Source organism: Salvelinus fontinalis, chromosome 2, assembly GCF_029448725.1.
Source record: "Salvelinus fontinalis isolate EN_2023a chromosome 2, ASM2944872v1, whole genome shotgun sequence".
NCBI lineage: Eukaryota > Metazoa > Chordata > Actinopteri > Salmoniformes > Salmonidae > Salvelinus > Salvelinus fontinalis.
Genome location: NC_074666.1, coordinates 94,026,023 through 94,046,568, shown reverse-complemented (window position 1 = coordinate 94,046,568; position 20,546 = coordinate 94,026,023).

Below are 20,546 nucleotides of genomic sequence, written 5' to 3'. Positions count from 1 at the left end.
TAGACAGGTTAACAGTGGTTGGACACATCAGCCTATGTTGGATATATGAGCAATGAGTAGATACCCTCTCCTTGAATACATAGCCTACTATCTGAATAATTGGGTGTCGTAAAAGAAAGAACGTGGCCCACAGGGCCGGTTCCGTGAGTAAAAACCCCACGTAGAGTGAAATCAAGGCCCGCATTATCATTTGCGCTTAACGTCAACTATTTGTGTGGTTAATGTTAACTATTTGTGTGTTTGTTTCAGTCAGGAAAGAATCTCCAGTCGTGGAATTGACAGACAAAGTGCGCTCTGAGCTTGGTGATAAGGTCGGAGATCTATGGGTCATGGCTACCTTCTTACCACCAGAGGATCACGGATGTCATGTCTGCACTAGAAGTACTGGTGATGTATGATCAACTGCTCCCCGAAGAATATGAGGAGTTGAGGATGCGTTCCAGCTATGACTAAGCAACTGGAACACATTTGTAAAGACACTTCCATCCCTGAACGTTCCCGGAATTTCATCTCCTTGGTAGTGTCTTCTTTTAGCATTGTGTTTGACATTGACAACATTCCGGTGTATGAAAGGTGTGTTTGTGTTTGCATAGTACATTGACTCCTTTACCAAACCATCACGTTTATCAGCTCTATTACACAATGAAGTAAACACCTTGAAGTGAACAGACCTGTGTGTCCTTGTGTTTGCCAAGAGTCCTTTACCAAAGCATGATGTGTATCTGTGTATTACAAAGGGAACAAACATGTTCACGTGAAAAGAACTGTCTCATGCAATGTACCAATTTCAAATTGTTCATTACACATATGACTCTCTGTTTGTCCTATACGTTCAATACTCCTGAAGCATATACGAACACATTGCACAGACACATTAGCGTATGTTAACATAAGGAGCATCAAGAAGACTAGACCTTTGTTACGTTCCCCAGTTTCTGTGTTCTGTTTTGTATTTGAGTGTGTGTTTCAGGAGATGGCTTCCTGAAGTACTCCCCAACCAGCTGATTGGTCAACACCAGGCTAATTGGTGATTGGAGCTGACCCCGCCCCCTCGTCAAGAAGCAGCTGACTCTAATCACCATTGCCACCTGAAGATAAAAGCCAGTGTTCTGCCCAAGAGAGATTTTAGAAAAGATTGAGAGTAGAGAGAGGAGATGAGATTTGGAGATTGAGAGAGAAAAATTAGATTGTGATATAGTGTGGGTTGTGTATCAGAAAGTGTGGTATGTACTGTTGTTGTTGGTAGCAGTTTTTCTATGTCCTGTGTTTGTGAATGTTTGTGAAATCATTAATAATTACTCTGTTTCATTTGTTCCCAGGGGGGAAGGAGAAGGCACTTTGGGAGTGCTTAGGCAAGAGGCCCGCGGGCATACATATACCCGTAGTATATTTACTGTCTAGGCACACTAGGTAAGACCTGGGCGGACCACCCCCTGTATTTTGGCTAGGGCACCAGGCGGTGTTAAGTTAGGTAAGTTAAGTGGGTAGGCAGGTTAGATAGGAGAGGGGGAACTTTGATATTTACTTTCTTTGCTTTGGTTCCGTCCAGCCCCTTTTCCCCATATTACCGTGTAAGAAAATAAATTTGAGTAAACGGTAAATTCTGCTTTTGTGTCATCCTTACTCGCACCTACAGTCCATACCTCTTGCACTTCAGAGTTGAGTTGTAGCAGGGAGTTGCGTTCCCTCTTCTCAGAGGCGTGCGTAACAACCTTATATTCCCTTCTAATGACTTGTTACGTAAACCATGGTTTATTGTATATATTTCTTTATTAGTTCATGGAACCGAATAATTATATTATTATTAATTATATTAATAATATATATAATTATATTATTATTATTATTATTATTAATTATATTAATAATATATATAATTATTATTATTATTATTAATTATATTAATAATATATATAATTATATTATTATTAGTTATATTAATAATATATATTATTATACACTGGAGACAACAAGGGAACCATTGTCCAAACAGCAGGATATAGTTTGATTTGACCCCTCTGGCTTTCCTCACATGTATATAGATGTGTGTGAGTGCGTGTGTGTGTTTGTGTACTGGGCAAACCTGTGCTATCTATTTCAATAAATGACAAGGAACCAATGGGTGGGCAACTGGTTAGTATTTTATTGACACATGTTGAAACAAATACATTGTGAATAGGCACATGTCAAACGTTAGGTGTTTAGGGTGATATGAAACCGTACAGCTGTCCGGTCCATATCGGTGGTACACTTCACTTCTTTATTACAACCAGAACATCGTTGCAGCTGGGACAGTGGTAGACAATGTCCATATACTCATCCTCGAAGAACGGGTATACGCAGCAGCCTACAACACACCTAGGGATCACAGACAGAAATGCGAGTTAGTAGTTTCGGCAGCAGGGTACAATAGAAAGTACAACAATTATGTTGAGAAAAAGGGTTTAAGAACCCACCCCATAAGTAAGAACAATCCAGCCATTGTCATTGCCAGGGTGCCGAACCTATAGCTGATTACAGGCGTGTCATATTTTTGACACTTAAGGCAAAACACTAAATGGAGACAGAGAAGGAAAATAGATTAATAATACAGTAAAACACACCTCACCCAGACACATTCAAAACAAGGCAAGCAATGAACAGTTGATAAGGCACACCTACCACACACATCCCCGTGTTGATCTGAAAGCTGAGTTGACACGGCATCACCACTTTCAGATAAGTCGACTGTGGAATGTGATGAGCAGAAAGAATGGTTTCCAGAGTCCGCGTCTACCATAGTTGCGATTGAAATATAATCAAAGGGATTTATAGCCAAAAGAAGTGCTATGTGCGTGTTAGAGGAAAAGTTATCCTCCAGAGATAAATACGTAGCTAGCCTCCGTAGTATCAGACTGCAGTCACCCTTACTGTCAAGCCGACTCCTAATGTTCACTGCGTAGCAAATACCAAAGTTTAGGAATTTTATATTCCACCATGCGACACATAGAACCAGGTCTGCATTACCTCCCCACACATATGCTCGTGTAATGTAGGGCCTCGACCTCGACATATACCCCGCAGGTATAATCCCTCACATTACACACAGTGGCACATTTGCAAGTGCCATTTGGACAATCAGGCTTGAGATGGGCCTGTCCGTATACATAGGCACCAGCCATTCATTACAGTTAACAAGAACAGTAAGCGCCAAGGGAAATCGCTGCCAACAGCTATTACTTGGGTAGATACGCCCCCTTGTAATTGAATGCGGTTACGTGCCCCCATTTTGAACAGTCCACTGAAGTGTATAGATATACATGCAAATGGTACACGGTACATCAGCTCACATCCTCCAAGTCCACATAAACCGCTCCCAGACAGCCAGGAGTCTACAGGCCACTTAAAGTGTCCAAACGTGTCCAAACGTCACACGCAGGCTAATATCAGTCCATTAGCCATACACACAGAATGAACACTGTGTACTGCTGGTCATGGCCTAATGTGAACATTGGTTAGAAGTGTTCAACAGAGCCATTGCAAAACTCAGAATAGGAGTTTATATACCGAATAGGTATGTGATGAAGCATATACAGGTTAAGGGCTACAGTGCCCTGTAACCGAGCGCTCCTCTCCTTTCTCACAGGGCTATTTACTGACGGCCTGCTCAACAAACCTTTTCATAGGTTACTAATTCAAGTCATAGTCAAGGCAACAAGGAGAAAAGAACGTTAACCCGTGTAAGCTATCATCCCAGGCAACAGCAAACTCTGCCCCTTCGGTGTCTCTGACAGCAACTCCCTTCGCTTTCTAAACAACCCCTTAGGACAACCTTACCCCATATACTATCCTACCCTCATATACCCCGTCATCCACCTCAGGATACCACAGACTTTACTAAGGCTATAGCAGCCTGATACGACTGCCTCCTCTTGAAGAACAGGACCCTGACAGATCACGAGAAGGAAAGCCTTGTCAACGTGAGATCCGTCAGCGACGAGGGTGTCGATGTGACGATAGGCCCAAAGGACAGTCTCTTCAGCAGACCCATGTACATGCAGTTGACGCACTACCACCATCTCGACGCCCTACTAGCCGTTATGGTGTGCTACGTCTACCCGTGAGTGGAAAGTTTGTAAGACTATCCCGTGAGACACGTTCACGGTGGAGCAGGGTAGCCACTCGACCACGCATTACAATCCCCTGTCAAGTCACGGGGGATAGGAGAAGAGGAAGGAAAATGTAGATGTGATAAGGCTAAAAGTTAATATTACCATCCTAGTCACACTACACCCACCTGAGGAAAGCCCATGTTCCACCCTGGACCTGTGCCCCGTAGCCTTATGCGGGCAGGGAGCACAGACGCTGCTACAACACCTAACCCTCAAGACTCGACTGCCAGCTACCAATAACCAAGGCTCATTTCGAATCCTTACACCTTGGCCCTACGTCATATATAGTGGGAAGAACAAGTATTTGAACACTGCCGATTTTGCAGGTTTTCCTACTTACAAATCATGTAGCGGTCTGTAATTTTTATCATAAGTACACCTCAACTGTGAGAGACGGAATCTAAAACAAAAATCCAGAAAATCACATTGTATGATTTTTAAGTAATTAACATACATTTTTGTATGTGCACGTCAGAAGTCTCTAAATAAACATTCCTGACAATTGTAGCTGGGCCTCCAACTGATTCATTTCAACCAGTTTCTTACAAATTCTGCGTTTCAGGCTGAGTAATTCATTCAATTGGGTATTATGAACAACTGAGAACAAAATTCTCGTAACAATTGGTCCTTCGAGCCGGATCTCAATATCTGCCTCTGTCGTCCTGCTGAACTGCTGAAAACCGTGCACAGGCGGATCTAAGATCCGTAAGACAAATACCTGACCTCTGAGTTGAGGGTTAACTTCTCTGCGCTACGGATCCCGGTATCGGGTTTAATTTAACCTCTTAACGCTAGGGGTCATATTTATTTTTTTATTTTTTTTATAACGTTCCCAAGTTAAACGGACATTTTCTCTGGCCCAGATCGTAGAATATGGATATCATTTACAGATTAGGATAGAAAACACTCCAAAGTTTCCAAAACGGTCAAAATATTGTCTGTGAGTATAACAATACTTATTCTGCCGGCGAAAACCTGAGAAAATCTAACCTGGAAGTGATATATTTTTTTTAATTCTGTGTTTCCTGGCCCGTCTATCCTCCATTTAACCTCTAACGCCTACCTAACCCGGATCCGGGATCCCCCCCATCACAAAAGCTGACTAGCATAGCCTAGCCTAAAGTTACAGGGATATCATAAAATAAAATGTTCATGAAATCACAAGTCCAAGACACCAAATGAAAGATACAGATCTTGTGATTCAAGCCATCATCTCTGATTTTTTAAATGTTTTACAGGGAAGACACAATATGTAAATCTATTAGCTAACCACGTTAGCAAAAGACACAACTTTTTCTAACTCCATCAGTTTCTTACTGCATCAGTAGCTATCACAAATTCGACCAAATAAAGATATAAATAGCCACTAACCAAGAAACAAATTCATCAGATGACAGTCTGATATCATATTTATTGTATAGCATAGGTTTTGTTTGAAAAATTAGCATATTTCATGTATAAACCATAGTTTACATTTCAGCTACAATCCGAAATTGCACCAAAAGCAGCTATAATATTTACAGACACCAACGTCAAATAGCTAATTACTCATCATAAAACATTTCTGAAAAATACATAGTCTGCAGCAATTGAAAGACAGGCATCTTGTGATTCCAAACAATATTTCCGATTTATTAAATGTTTTACAGCGCAAACAAAATGTATCGCTATATTAGCGTAGCTACAATAGACAGAAATAATTGGGCGCCCACGGCCAGTTCCCATGCACGACAGATATATGAAATAACATCATAAAATGGGCCTTACTTTTGCTGATCTTTCATCAGAATGTTGAAGAACGTGTCCTCTGTCCAGATGAGTCGTTGTTTCGATTCAGAATGGCAAATGTCCCTCTTCAATTAGCATTGGCACTAGCCGAGTGACATAAATTTCTCCAACGTAAACACAGTCAGAGGACGGAACACGGCAAAACTCCCGAATAAAGTTTCAATAATCTGATTAAACTATATTGAACTATATTGAAAAAACATACATTGCGATGATATGGTCACATGTATCAAAAAAAATTCGAGCCGGAGACGTTAGCCGTTCGTTACCAAGGCAAAACAGAAATCAATCCCACTTCCTTCAGAGTACCGGAAGTGGACCGTCACGTCAAAGAAATAGGTTTTTTTCCACCACAGACCAAGAGGAGCAAAAAGATTTCTTCTCTGACATCCTCTTTACACCAATAGGAAGGCGTATAGATTGTCAGCAGACTCCTAAGTGTTAAGACCATGTATAGGCATCAGGTTGAAAAGAGCATTGATTTCTGACATTTCACTTCCTGGTCAGGAAAAGTGCTGCAGAAGGACTTCTGTTTCACTCTGAGAAATAATTCCAACTGTTTTAGAAACTACAAAGTGTTTTCTATCCCAAAATAATAATAATATTCATATTGTACGAGCAAGATTTGAGTAGGAGGCCGTTTGAAATGGGCACGATTTCACTGGCTACTCAACACTTTGCCTTGCAGCCATAAGAAGTTAACAAAATAGGAATTTGGCACAAAGGGAACCTCTCTATTTTACCTAAGTCATTGTTTAGATGCAGCAAGATTGATACATGGGCGGAGCCAGGTATCAACCGGAGGGATGAGGGCCTAGTGGCCTATTGATGGCACAGTGGCCTAGGCAGGATAGGAAAGATGTTGTGACCTAGTGGCCTATGTGATAATGATTTTAAAACTAATTATACTAATTTAAAAAAAAATTGTTGTAATAAATAACCTAAAATATTAGGTTAAGATATTATTATTATTATATTATATTATTCCCTAGAGTTTACTAGGATATATGTCTTTAAATAATGGATGATATGTTAGCTAATCAGGTGGAACAAATAAAATGCCAGAGTTAGGGACTAGAACAAGTAGACAAGTAGACATAGAAGTTGAAGATATACGAGCAGAACCCAGGAGAAGACTTTCTGGTAACCAAACCCGTATGTCCAAGATTTTGTGTCCACAGGTGAATGACAGGAGAAGGTGATTCACTTAATCCAACCAGGAGACTGGGGGGGATCCAGTACCTGAGGAGAATAGACGGGAAGCAGCCCGTTGGGAAGGCCCATACCAGTTCTGTTAACCTGTTGATGATAGGGGGCGCTATTTACACTTTGGGGGAAAATCGTTCACAATTTAAACGGCCTCGTACTCAATTCTTGCTCGTACAATATGCATATTATTATTACTATTGGATAGAAAAAACTCTCTAGTTTCTAAAACCGTTTGAATTATTTCTCTGAGTGAAAACAGAACTCCTTCTGCAGCACTTTTCCTGTCAGGGAGTGAGATTTCAGAAATCCAGGTCCCTGTTCTGAGATCTGTTTATAAGTCCCCATGCAAGCTATGAGGGTACATGCACTGCATACGCCTTCCTCTAGATGTCAGTAAGCGGTGAGACTTTGAATGGAGTCAATTGCGCAATCTGGGACCTTATATTAGACCGTGGAACAGGAAGTACCGTTCTTTGCAACAGTGCGCTTGGCGCATGAAGACATCAGAATGGCGTCCTGCAAACGCTTTCGTTTTTGTATTTCTATATCTCCAGTCATGTTTTTATTCGTTATAGGTGTTAAAGACATCATAAGGTAGTTAATTTAAACCAACTTATAGCAGTTTATAGCAGTTTATTGCAATTTTCTGGGATTTCTTTGTGACGCGCTTCCATTTGTTGGGCACCTCTCCAGTGGGTGGCTAACGTTTAGCGGCTAATTCGACTGGACAAGAGGACATCTTTCAGCCAAAAGACGATTGTTTTGAAGAAAGGACACCTTGCCCAAGATTCGGATTGAAGCTCAGCTAATAGTAAGCAGTCTTTATGCTGTTAACCTGTCTAGGATCAGCGTGCCGCTAGCGGCACGCCCCCCCCCCCCCCCCACTGAAAAACCAGTGCCGCGAAATTCAAAAAAAATATTTTTTTAAAATATTTAACTTTCACACATTAAAGTCCAATACAGCTAATGAAAGACACAGATCTTATGAATCCAGTCAACATTTCCGATTTTTAAAATGTTTTACAGGGAAGACACAATATGTAAAGATGTACATCTATTACCTAAAAACACATTAGCATATTCCACCATCTTTTATTTGTCCACCAACACCAGTAGCCATCACCAATTCGGCTAAACTAAGATATTTATAGCCCCTAACCAACAAAAAAACTCATTAGATGACAGTCTGATAACATATTTATGGTATGGGATAGGTTTTGTTAGAAAAAAGTGCATATTTCAGGTAGATGGCATAGTTTACAATTGCACCCACCATCACAAATGGACTAGAATAATTACAATGAGCAACGTGTTTACCTAACTACTAATCATCAAACATTTCGTAAAAATACACAGCATACACGAATCGAAAGACACAGATCCTGTGAATACAGACAATATTTCAGATTTTCTAAGTGTCTTACAGCGAAAACACAATAAATCGTTATATTAGCTTAGCACATAGCAATTAGCAGCCCAGCATTGATTCTAGCCAAAGTGAGCGATAAAAGTCAACATCGCCAAAAGATATTAATTTTTTCACTAACCTTCTCAGAATTCTTCCGATGACACTCCTGTAACATCACATTACAACATGCATATACAGTTTGATCGAAAATGTTTATATTTAGCCACCAAAATCATGGTTAGACAATGTGAAATGTAGACAAGCTGGTAAAGAAAACGTCCTTGCGCCACTTAGACAGTGATCTACTCTTATACATAAATACTCATAAACGTGACTAAAAAATATAGGGTGGACAGGGATTGATAGACAATTTAATTCTTAATACAATTGCGTTATTACATTTTTTAATTTATCCTTACTTTTCAATACAGTTTGCGCCAAGCGAAGCTACGTCAAAAAACATGGCGTCCTAAGCCACTAAAATGTTTCGACAGAAACACGATTTATCATAATAAAAATGTCCTACCTTGAGCTGTTCTTCCATCAGTATCTTGGGCAAAGGATCCTTTCTTGGGAGAAATCGTCTTTTGGTGGAAAGCTGTCCTCTTGCCATGTGGAAATGTCAACTACGTTCGGGATGAACTGAAAAGCGTGACCAACTTTTCACATCGTTGCAAAAATAAATGTCCCAAAATCGCACTAAACGGATATAAATTGCTATAAAACGCTTTAAATTAACTACTTTGTGATGTTTGTAACTCCTATAACGAGTGAAAAGATGACCGGAGAAATATAACAGGCTAAACTAATGCTTGGAACAGGAGAGGGTCGGGGTCTTCCACGCGCGTCATGACGCAGCAAGAAAAGACTTGACTAGCTAAAGGTTTTTTTCATTTGTAGGGCCTGTGAACGAGCAATCGAGCCCGTTGGAATCGTCATCACGTAAAGGCATCCAGGGGAAGACGTAAGAAGTGTCCGTATAGTCATAGCAACGACAGTGCCCGTTTAAATGACTTCAGAAAAGTGGCCAACGTTTCTCAAATCTGACTCCATGTCAGGGAAATTGCTGTAGAATGGGCTCTGTTCCACTTAGAGACAAAATTTCAACTCCTATAGAAACTATAGACTGTTTTCTATCCAATAATAATAATAATATGCATATTGTACGATCAAGGATTTTGTGGGAAGCCGTTTAAAAAATTAGCCACATTAGCATAAATAGTCTAAACAGCGCCCCCATCCCCAACAGGTTAATTCATTGTTCTGTTGTTAAAAGTAAAATGCATGAGACGCCATTTCTTGCAGTATAGCATTGCGTTATCGCAGCCTGTATTGCGCAGTAAGGTTAATTTAAAAAATGCAATTCAGCGATTGCATTAAGAACTAATTTGTCTTTCATATGTCCACCCTGTATTTTTTTGTCAAGTTCATGGATTATTTATTCGATTAGACTAGGTGACTCTACAAGATGGCGCCCAGGACATATTTCTGGGGACGCTATGGCACACTTTTCTCATTGTATTAGCACTATTTGTGCCGCTAAATATGGACATTTTCGAACAAACTCTATATGCATTGTGTAATATGATGTTACAGGACTGTCATCTGAAGAATTCTGAGAAGGTTATTGAAAAAATTATTATTTTGGTGGTGAATACGTTATCACTATGTTTGGCTGGAATCAAAGCTGTTGTTTGGTTTGCTACTGTGCTAAGCTAATATAACGTTATATTGTGTTTTCGCTGTAAAACACTTAGAACATCTGAAATATTGTCTGGCTTCACAAGATCTGTGTCTTTCATCTGCTGTACGCTGTGCATTTTTAAGAAATGTTTTATGATGAGTAATTAGGTAGTACACGTTGGTCTCTGTAGTTGATCTGGCTAGCTCGGGCATTTGTGACGGTAGCCGATGGAGCTGCAATGGTAAACTACTGATTTATACCTGAAATATGCACATTTTTCGAACAAAACATATGCTATACAATAAACATGTTATCAGACTGTCATCTGATGAGGTTGTTTGTTGGTTAGTGGCTATGTTGGTATCTGGTTAGTTAGGCCGGCTTTGTGCATAGCTACCTGATGCAGTGAGAAAATGGTGGAGTAAAAAAACCGTTGTCTTTTGCTAACTGGTGGTGAGCTAACATAAATATACGTGCTGTTTTCGCTGTAACACATTTAAAAAATCGGACATGTTGGCTGGATTCACAAGATGTGTATCTTTCATTTGCTGACTTGCTCCGTGTATGCGAGGTCTCATTTCCAGGACTCTGGAGAGGTTGACGCAACAGATGGTGAGATACGGAACCAGTGGGATGAAGGATACAGACTTACAGGCCTAGGAGAAAACTCTGTCTTTTAATTACGAGGAGCAAATGTTAGATGAGACTGTTTTCAATATTTAGTTAACTTCTACTTCATCACAATCCCGGATCCGGGAGCACCCCCATCAGTAAAAAAGCTGACTAGCATAGCCTAGCATAGCGTCACAAGTAAATACTAGCATCTAAATGTCATTAAATCACAAGTCCAAGACACCAGATGAAAGATACACATCTTGTGAATCCAGCCATCATTTCTGATTTTTAAAATGTTTTACAGGGAAGACGCAATATGTATGTATTTCTATTAGCTAACCATGATAGCAAAAGACACAACTTTTTTTCCCACCATTTTTTCCTGCATAGGTAGCTATCACAATTTCGACCAAATAAAGATATAAATAGCCACTAACCAAGAAACAACTTCATCAGATGACAGTCTGATAACATATTTATTGTATAGCATATGTTTTGTTAGAAAAATTTGCATATTTCAGGTATAAATCATAGTTTTACATTGCAGCCACCATCACAACTCTCACCAAAGCAACTAGAATAACTACAGAGACCAACGTGAATTACCTAAATACTCATCATAAAACATTTATGAAAAATACACAGCGTACAGCAAATGAAAGACAAAGATCTTGTGAATCCAGCCAATATTTAAGATTTTTTAAGTGTTTTACAGCGAAAACACAATATAGCATTATATTAGCTTACTACAATAGCCAACCACACAACAGCATTGATTCAAGCCAACAATAGCGATAAAGAATAAACCAGCAAAATATATTAATTTTTTCACTAACCTTCTCAAACTTCTTCAGATGACAGTCCTATAACATCATATTACACAATACATTTAGAGTTTGTTCGAAAATGTGCATATTTAGCGGCACAAATCGTAGTTATACAATGAGAATAGTAGCCAAGCTGCCAACAAAATGTCGGGAGAAATCTTGGGAGAGGCACCTAATCTAATCAATAACTAATCATAAACTTGACTAAAAAATACAGGTTGGACAGCAAATGAAAGATACATTAGTTCTTAATTCAACCGCTGTGTTAGATTTTTAAAATTAACGTTACTACGACATACAGCGTGCGTTAAAGCGAGACCACACCGAAATTAATGGCGGAATAGGAGTTTTACATTTTTCAACAGAACAACGAAATAACATCATAAATAGTTCTTACTTTTTGATGAGCTTTCATCAGAATCTTGGGCAAGTTGTCCTTTGTCCAGAATAATCGTTGCTCGGTTGTAGATCGTCGCCTTCAGCTTTGGAATTAGCAGTAAAAATTAGCCATGTGGCGAAGACATGTCCAACTCACCATAATGCAGCACAAATAAAATACAGAAAATCGCAATATACTGATATAAACTGATATAACTCGGTTTAAAATAACTACATTATGATGTTTTTAACACCTATATCGAATAAAATCAGAGCCGGATATATCTAAGGCCTATAACGAGAGCTTTTCAGAATGCCATCCTGAGGTCTGTCTTGCGTCATGGCGAATGTTGAAAAGAGTGGACCCCACGTACCCAGACCCTTTATATGGCCTCAGATCTGCCTAGCAACTCCATTCCAATTCTCACTATTTGCTGACATCTAGGGGAAGGCGTATGCAGTGCATGTCGACCAATAGAAGACATGATAATTAATAAACTGACCCCAGAACAGCCTGCCTGATTTCAGATTTCTCACTTCCTCACAGGAAGTTTGCTCCAACTTGAGTTCTGGTTTACTCACAGATATAATTCAAACGGTTTTAGAAACTAGAGAGTGTTTTCTATCCAATAGTAATAATAATATGCATATTGTACGAGCAAGAATTGAGTTCGAGGCAGTTTAATTTGGGAATTAAATTTTTACAAAGTGAAAACAGCACCCCCTGAGAAAAGGTTTTAAAGGCTGTTCATTTTCTGAAGATTATGATGAAAATCCTAAAACGGAAGAGTTATAATTGGATTTAGTCCGAGAGTCATTGATGAGGAATCGAATGTAAATACATGTATTGTTTTGGTATATTCTTGTATAATATTAATGTTTACATATAGTGTATGATATGTCAGGATGAATTATTTAGTCATTAACTTCTTTGCATCTCTGATGAACTATTGACTTAACCTGTTGGGGATGGGGGCGCTGTTTAGACTATTTATGCTAATGTGGCTAATTTTTTAAACGGCTTCCCACAAAATCCTTGATCGTACAATATGCATATTATTATTATTATTGGATAGAAAACAGTCTACAGTTTCTATAGGAGTTGAAATTTTGTCTCTAAGTGGAACAGAGCCCATTCTACAGCAATTTCCCTGACATGGAGTCAGATTTGAGAAATGTTGGCCACTTTTCTGAAGTCAGTTAAAAGGGCACTGTCGTTGCTATGACTATACGGACACTTCTTACGTCTTCCCCTGGATGCCTTTACGTGATGACGATTCCAACGGGGTCGATTGCTCGTTCACAGGCCCTACAAATGAAAAAAACCTTTAGCTAGCAAGTCTTTTCTTGCTGCGTAACGCGCGTGGAAGACACCGACCCTCTCCTGTTCCAAGCGTTAGTTTAGCCTGTTATATTTCTCCGGTCATCTTTTCACTCGTTATAGGAGTTACAAACATCATGAAGTAGTTAATTTAAAGCGTTTTATAGCAATTTATATCCGTTTAGTGCGATTTTGGGACATTTATTTTTGCAACGATGTGAAAAGTTGGGCACGCTTTTCAGTTCATCCCGAACGCAGTTGACATTTCCACATGGCAAGAGGACAGCTTTCCACCAAAAGACGATTTCTCCCAAGAAAGGATCCTTTGCCCAAGATACTGATGGAAGAACAGCTCAAGGTAGGACATTTTTATTATGATAAATCGTGTTTCTGTCGAAACATTTTAGTGGCTTAGGACGCCATGTTTTTTGACGTAGCTTCGCTTGGCGCAAACTGTATTGAAAAGTAAGGATAAATTAAAAAATGTAATAACGCAATTGTATTAAGAATTAAATTGTCTATCAATCCCTGTCCACCCTATATTTTTTAGTCACGTTTATGAGTATTTATGTATAAGAGTAGATCACTGTCTAAGTGGCGCAAGGACAAATTCTGACCAGCTGAGTTACATTTCACATTGTCTAACCATGATTTTGGTGGCTAAATATAAACATTTTCGATCAAACTGTATATGCATGTTGTAATGTGATGTTACAGGAGTGTCATCGGAAGAATTCTGAGAAGGTTAGTGAAAAAATTAATATCTTTTGGCGATGTTGACTTTTATCGCTCACTTTGGCTAGAATCAATGCTGGGCTGCTAATTGCTATGTGCTAAGCTAATATAACGATTTATTGTGTTTTCGCTGTAAGACACTTAGAAAATCTGAAATATTGTCTGTATTCACAGGATCTGTGTCTTTCGATTCGTGTATGCTGTGTATTTTTACGAAATGTTTGATGATTAGTAGTTAGGTAAACACGTTGCTCATTGTAATTATTCTAGTCCATTTGTGATGGTGGGTGCAATTGTAAACTATGAAGTCTACCTGAAATATGCACTTTTTTCTAACAAAACCTATCCCATACCATAAATATGTTATCAGACTGTCATCTAATGAGTTTTTTTGTTGGTTAGGGGCTATAAATATCTTAGTTTAGCCGAATTGGTGATGGCTACTGGTGTTGGTGGACAAATAAAAGATGGTGGATTATGCTAATGTGTTTTTAGGTAATAGATGTACATCTTTACATATTGTGTCTTCCCTGTAAAACATTTTAAAAATCGGAAATGTTGACTGGATTCACAAGATCTGTGTCTTTCATTAGCTGTATTGGACTTTAATGTGTGAAAGTTAAATATTTTAAAAATATATTTTTTTTGAATTTCGCGGCACTGGTTTTTCAGTGGGGGGGGGGGGGGGGGGGTGCCGCTAGCGCCACGCTGATCCTAGACAGGTTAACTTCTCTGGGATATGTGGGACGGTAGCGTCCCACTTGGCCAAAAGCCAGAAAAATGTAGCGCGCCAAATATAAACATATTACTATAAAAATCTATCTTTTCAAGAAATCACACATAAAAGACACCAAATTAAAGCTACACATGTTGTGAATCCAGCCAACATGTCTGATTTCAAAAAGGATTTACTGTGAAAGCACACCTAACGATTATGTTAGCTCAGTACATAGCCACAGAAAAACACAGCCATTTTCCCAGCAAAAGATAGTAGTCACAAAAAGCAGAAAAAGAGATAAAATGAATCACTAACCTTTGATGATCTTCATCAGATGACACTCATAGGACATCATGTTACATAATACATTTATGTGTAGTTCGATAATGTGCATATTTATGTCCACAAATCTCGGTTTACATTGGCGCCATGTTCAGAAATGCCTCCAAAATATCTGGAGAAATTGCAGAGAGCCACGTCAAATAACAGAAATACTCATCATAAACTTTGATGAAAGATACATGTTTTACATAGAATTACACCATGCAATAATCTAAGACGGCACTCAAAAATAACAACATTTCTCCGCCATGTTGGAGTCAACAGAAATACGAAATTATTTCATAAATATTCCCTTACCTTTGATCATCTTCATCAGAATGCAGTGCCAGGAATCCTAGTTCCACAGTAAATTGTTGTTTTGTTCGATAATGTCGCTCGTGCAGATGCAGGCGAACTCGGACGAAAACTTCAAAAAAGTTATATAACAGGTTGAATAAACTGGTCAAACCAAGTAGAGAATCAATCTTCAGGACGTTGTTATCATAAATATCCAATAACGTTCCAAATGGAGCTTCATGTCTGTTGAAGTTATGGAACGCAAGGCGATATCATGAGGAAAGCGCGTGACCAGGAACTGGCATTCTGCCAGAACAATGACTGAAACACCTCCCATCCGGCCCCACATCACACTAGAAGCTTCATTCTACGTCCTACAGACTTTTGACATCTAGTGGAAGGCATAGGAAGTGCAAACAGATCCATATATTACAGGGAATTGAATAGGCGATGACTTTAACATCGACCCTTCTCAGATTTCTCACTTCCTGTTTAGATTTTTTCTCAGGTTTTTGCCAGCCATATGAGTTATGTTATACTCACAGACATAATTCAAACAGTTGTAGAAACGTCTTAGATTTTTTCATTCAAACAGTTTTGGAACCGTCAGAGTGTTTTATATCCAATAGTAATAATAATATGCATATTTTAGCATCTGGGCCTGAGTAGCAGGCAGTTTACTCTGGGCACGCTTTTCATCCGGACGTGAAAATACTGCCCCCGACCTAAGAGAGGTTAACCTGTCTAGGATAAGGGTGCCGCTAGCGGCACTCCCCCCCCACCCCCACTGAAAAACCAGTGCCGCGAAATTCAAAAAAAAATGTTTTTTTAAATATTTAACTTTCACACATTAAAGTCCAATACAGCTAATGAAAGACACAGATCTTGTGAATCCAGCCAACATGTCCGATTTTTAAAATGTTTTACAGGGAAGACACAATATGTAAAGATGTACATCTATTACCTAAAAACACATTAGCATAATCCACCATCTTTTATTTGTCCACCAACACCAGTAGCTATCACCAATTCGGCTAAACTAAGATATTTATAGCCCCTAACCAAGAAAATAACTCATCAGATGACAGTCTGATAACATATTGTAACGGCGATCCTCCTCCTCTCCATCTTCGGAAAAGGAGGAGTATTGAGGGAACCAAGGCGCAGCGAAGTTTGAACACATATTTATTAACCAAGACGAAAAACGAACACGAACTACACTTGAAATGATACAAAATAACAAACGACGTAGACTGACCTAAACATGAGAACTTACATAGACACGAAGAACGCACGAATAGGAAACAGACTACATAAACCGAAACAGTCCCGTGTGGTACGAAATAACATACAGACACGGAAGACAATCACCCACAAACAAACAGTGAGAACACCCTACCTAAATATGACTCTTAATTAGAGGAGAACGCAAAACACCTGCCTCTAATTAAGAGCCATACCAGGCAACCACAACCAACATAGAAACAGATAACATAGACTGCCCACCCAAAACACATGCCCTGACCATAAACACATAAAAAACAACATAAAACAGGTCAGGACTGTTACAGAACCCCCCCCTCAAGGTGCGAACGCCGGGCGCACCAGCACAAAGCCCAGGGGAGGGTCTGGGTGGGCAGTTGACCACGGTGGTGGCTCCGGCTCTGGACGCTGTCCCCACACCACCATAGTCACCCAACGCTTCTGTCTACCCCTCCTAATGACCACCCTAAAACTCACATCCCCTAAATAAACGGCCAGCACCAGGAGAAGGGGCAGCACCGGGACAAGGGGCAGCACCGGGACAAGGGGCAGCACCGGGACAAGGGGCAGCACCGGGACAAGGGGCAGCACCGGGACAAGGGGCAGCACCGGGACAAGGGGCAGCACCGGGACAAGGGGCAACACCGGGACAAGGGGCAGGTCCCGGCTGATATACTCTGGCAGATCCTGGCTGAGGGACTCTGGCAGGTCTATGCAGGCTGACGGCTCTCGACGCTCATGGCAGGCTGACGGCTCTCGACGCTCATGGCAGGCTGACGGCTCTCGACGCTCATGGCAGGCTGACGGCTCTCGACGCTCATGGCGGGCTGACGGCTCTCGACGCTCATGGCGGGCTGACGGCTCTCGACGCTCATGGCGGGCTGACGGCTCTCGACGCTCATGGCGGGCTGACGGCTCTCGACGCTCATGGCGGGCTGACGGCTCTCGACGCTCATGGCGGGCTGACGGCTCTGGCTGCTCATGGCTCGCTGGCGGCTCTGGCAGCTCATGGCTCGCTGGCGGCTCTGGCAGATCCTGTCTGGTTGGCGGCTCTGGCAGATCCTGTCTGGTTGGCGGCTCTGGCAGACCCTGTCTGGTTGGCGGCTCTGGCAGATCCTGTCTGGTTGGCGGCTCTGGCAGATCCTGTCTGGTTGGCGGCTCTGGCAGATCCTGTCTGGTTGGCGGCTCTGGCAGATCCTGTCTGGCGGGCGGCTCTAGCGGCTCCTGTCTGGCGGACGGCTCTAGCGGCTCCTGTCTGGCGGACGGCTCTGTAGGCTCATGGCAGACGGGCGGCTTTGCAGGCTCATGACAGACGGGCGGCTTTGCAGGCTCATGGCAGACGGATGGCTCAGACGGCGCTGGGGAGACGGATGGCTCAGATGGCGCTGGGGAGACGGATGGCTCAGATGGCGCTGGGGAGAAGGATGGCTCAGATGGCGCTGGGGAGACGGATGGCTCAGATGGCGCTGGGGAGACGGATGGCTCTGGCCGGATACGGCGCACTGTAGACCTGGTGCGTGGTGCCGGAACTGGAGGCACCGGGCTAAGGATAAGCACCTTCCTACTAGTGCGGGGAGCAGGGACAGGGCACACTGTATTCTCAAAGCCCACTCTATACCCGATGCGAGGTACCGGCACTGGTGACACCGGGCTGAGGACAAGCACATCAGGATTAGTAGGGGGAGAAGATACAGTGTGTTCAGGGCTCTGGAGACGCACAGGAGACTTTGTGCGTGGTGCCGGAACTGGAGGCACCGAACTGGATACACGCACTACAGAGAGAGTGCGTGGAGGAGGAACTGGACTCAGGAGACGCACTGGTAGCCTAGTGCGTAGTGTAGGCACTGTAGGTACTAGGCTGGGGCGGGGAGGTGGCGCCGGAAATACCGGACCGTGGAGGCGTACTGGCACTCTTGAGCATTGAGCCTGCCCAACCTTACCTGGTTGAATACTCCCGGTTGCCCGACCAGTGCGGGGAGGTGGAATAACCCGCACCGGGCTATGTAGGCAAACCGGGGAAACCATGCGTAAGGCAGGTGCCATGTATGCCGGCCCGAGGAGACGCACTGGAGACCAGACGCGTTGAGCCGGCCTCATGACACCTGGCTCAATACCCAATCTAGCCCTCCCAGTGCGGGGAGGTGGAATAACCCGCACTGGGCTATGCACTCGTACAGGAGACACCGTGCGCTCTACTGCGTAACACGGCGCCTGCCCGTACTCCCGCTCTCCACGGTAAGCCTGGGAAGTGGGCGCAGGTCTCCTACCTGCCCTTGGCCCACTACCTCCTAGCCCCCCCCAAGAAATTTTTGGGATTTACTTACGGGCTTTTTGGGCTTCCGTGCCAGACGCGTTCCCTCATAGCTCCGGTTCCTCTCTCCGGTAGCCTCTGCTCTCCCCAGTGCCTCCAGCTGCTCCCATGGCTTTTCGGGCTTCCAGCCACGTCTCCTTGCTGCCTCCTCAAACCACCGCTCCTGGGCTTTAGCTGCCTCCCTCTCTTCCTGAGAGCGGCAATTCTCTCCTGCCTTAGCCCAGGGAGCTTCTCCATTCAATATCTGCTCCCAAGTCCAGAAGTCCTTGTTGCCCTGTCCTTTACTCCGTTGACTCCGCTGCTTGGCTCTGGTATGGTGGGTGATTCTGTAACGGCGATCCTCCTCCTCTCCATCTTCGGAAAAGGAGGAGTATTGAGGGAACCAAGGCGCAGCGAAGTTTGAACACATATTTATTAACCAAGACGAAAAACGAACACGAACTACACTTGAAATGATACAAAATAACAAACGACGTAGACTGACCTAAACATGAGAACTTACATAGACACGAAGAACGCACGAATAGGAAACAGACTACATAAGCCGAAACAGTCCCGTGTGGTACGAAATAACATACAGACACGGAAGACAATCACCCACAAACAAACAGTGAGAACACCCTACCTAAATATGACTCTTAATTAGAGGAGAACGCAAAACACCTGCCTATAATTAAGAGCCATACCAGGCAACCACAACCAACATAGAAACAGATAACATAGACTGCCCACCCAAAACACATGCCCTGACCATAAACACATAAAAAACAACATAAAACAGGTCAGGACTGTTACACATATTTATGGTATGGGATAGGTTTTGTTAGAAAAAAGTGCATATTTCAGGTAGATGGCATAGGTTACAATTGCACCCACCGTCACAAATGGACTAGAAAAACTACATTGAGCAACGTGTTTACCTACTTACTAATCATCAAACATTTCGTAAAAATACACAGCATACACTAATCGAAAGACACAGATCCTGTGAATACAGACAATATTTCAGATTTTCTAAGTGTCTTACAGCGAAAACACAATAAATCGTTATATTAGCATAGCACATACCACATAGCAGCCCAGCATTGATCCTAGCCAAAGTGAGCGATAAAAGTCAACATCGCCAAAATATATTAATTTTTTCACTAACCTTCTCAGAATTCTTCAGATGACACTCCTGTAACATCATATTACACAATCCATATAGAGTTTGATCGAAAATGTTTATATTTAACCACCAAAATAATGGTTAGACAATGTGAAATGTAGCCCAGCTGGTGAGAAAATGTCCGTGCGCCACTTAGACAGTGATCTACTCTTATACATAAATACTCATAAACGTGACTAAAAAATATAGGGTGGACAGGGATTGATAGACAATTTAATTCTTAATACAATCGCGGAATTACATTTTTTAAATTATCCTTACTTTTCAATACAGTTTGAGCCAAGCGAAGCTACGTCAAAAAACATGGCGTCCTAAGCCACTAACATTTTTCGACAGAAACACGATTTATCAT